This window comes from Orycteropus afer, unplaced genomic scaffold (genome assembly GCF_000298275.1).
Source record: "Orycteropus afer afer isolate SDZICR_OR568_19922 unplaced genomic scaffold, OryAfe1.0 scaffold00103, whole genome shotgun sequence".
Taxonomy (NCBI): Eukaryota; Metazoa; Chordata; class Mammalia; order Tubulidentata; family Orycteropodidae; genus Orycteropus; species Orycteropus afer.
In genome coordinates, this window is record NW_006921690.1 from 4,855,993 (window position 1) to 4,858,346 (window position 2,354).

Sequence of the window (2,354 nt, forward strand, 5' to 3'; positions counted from 1 at the left end):
GGGGTCGCTATGAGTCGGGGCCGACTCGACGGCACATAACAACAACAACAACAACAACAAGACTGGGGAAATTACTGGGAGGAGGAGGAGGAGTTAATGTCTGAAATGATGGAGTGGCATGATAGTTTGGACATTTGGGACATCTTTAACCTCCGCCTCGTGGGGACCGACCTCATGCTGATCTTTCTAAGAGAAATTGTTCAAGCAATCCCAAATAGTCCAACAAGTAACAGGACTATTTGTTGTTGTGTTGTTGTTATGTGTCATTGAGCCGGACATGACTCATAGCGACCCCTCCAAAACAGGGCTATTAGGAAGTTACATTCCTTATGGAGAGCCCAATTGACAGGGAAAACTAAGAAGATGAACCACACTTTTAAGAAGACACTAAGATGTGCCAAGAGACCAACTCATCTTGAATAAAACTTTTATCTCTTGCCTTGTTGCGGGTCTGGGTTGCCCCAGAAGCAGGCTTAAGTTAAGCCCATATGAAACCTTATATGGGAGATCATTTTCTAGAATGTGGCACCCCAGTTATACAAAAAAGGGAAACCTTAAAATTGTTAAGGAATTGCCTATTTTAAAACATGTACAAACTTTGTCTGCAGCATCAAAGATTATTAACCAGTTTGCTTCCAGCAGGTTGTTGTATCCTACAGATAGTCACCTTCATATCTTCTGTCCAGGCGATTGGGTCCTACTGAAGGAGTGGAATGACCAGACTCCCCAAAGTCAGCTCCAGGCCAAATGGACTGGGCCTTATGAAGTATTGCTGACAACACATTCTTCAGCCAAACTGAAGGGAGCCCACTCTTGGGTACATCACACGCAATTGAGAATAGTGCCAGACTGCACTGGAAACCCTCCCCAACCTATAACTAAGTTTTATTCTACAGGGAGCAGCCTTGGGGGACAGGGAGACTCGAGAGAACCTGACCAACTGAATACTGAGTGTCCCCAACAACCTACAGAATATACTTGTGAAGCCATTGAGGATTTTAAGGTTTTATTTAAAAGGAAACCTGTTCTGGCTTAAGACATGAATGTGATTTTGATCAGCTGAATTATTGTTTTATCCCTATCCTCTTCTGAAGGAGGATGGGAGTCCAACACTCATAAACCTCCAACAAACCCTATTAAACCACACACCTTGAGCTAATAATTGTTGGGTGTGTGCCTACCCTCCTTCACATGGAGCACGGAGTTTGTCTATCATCCCTGTCCCCTTACATTTAGAATATTGGGCCAGGGATGAAGGGGCCAACATAATCAATTCTAACAAAAGCTCCTCAGTGGTGAAGTACCATGTATTAAGGTCCAAAACTTTGGCTGCTTTGTGTATACAATGGAAACCCTCTAGGCCAACAGCTTCTGTAGGGAAATTGACACAATGCAACCAGACCTGGTTCCTTTATATGCCGAACCATGCTTGGATTCATGAAAATGGTGCCGTTATAGAACATGACACCCCAGTTAAGAATGTGTCTAAAAGAATAGGCATCGCTCTGACTGATCAGAGCATTGCTAGAGCTATTTTTCAGTTCCCTCCTACAGCATATTCCCTTCACCACCCAGGGCTATATTGGTTATGTGAGCTTGCTGCCTTTAAAACTTAGCCAGTTAATCATAAAGGCACACACTCTAGGGTGGATCTGGGCAGGGGGAATGCATTTCCTACCATTAGAAAAAGTTCTGCATTCTGCCTGACCTAACTACCGACACCAGCGTAGCCCACCTGATTTAACTTGGAGTGCTTGGGAAAAGGCCCAATGAATTTTAATTCCTATGATGGGCATCAGGGAAAAACTATGATGACCTCCATCTTTTATACCAATTTGTTCAGAATGTTTTTGTTTCCCTAGAATCAGTAGCTAACTCTTGAGTTCCACCATCTTTGCCCCCAGTCAGCAGGAAGCAGCTAGAATGAGTCATTACCCTGTTTCCCAAGAATGTGGAACAGTAACCTTTCTAAGGGGTAATTGAAACTGAGTGATGTCAAAACTATCTCCCCACCCTGCTTAAAGCAGATAATTAGAACAGATAGGACCCTGGATGGGAATAGATAAGTAAACTTAATTACTATCAACTACTTCCCTACCCAAGCAACGTGAATTCCTTGACAACCTCAATCTTCTCTCCATTTATTGTGATGCTGCTCCTTGGTCCAGTTGTGAGGATTTTTGTTTTCTTTATGTTGAGATGTAATCCATACTGCAGACTGTATTCTTCAACCTTCATCAGTAGGTGCATTAAGTCATTCTCACTTTCAGCAAGCAAAGTTGCATCATCTGCATATCTCAGGTTGTTAATGATTCTTCCTCCAATCCTGATACCACGTTTTTCTTCATATAGTC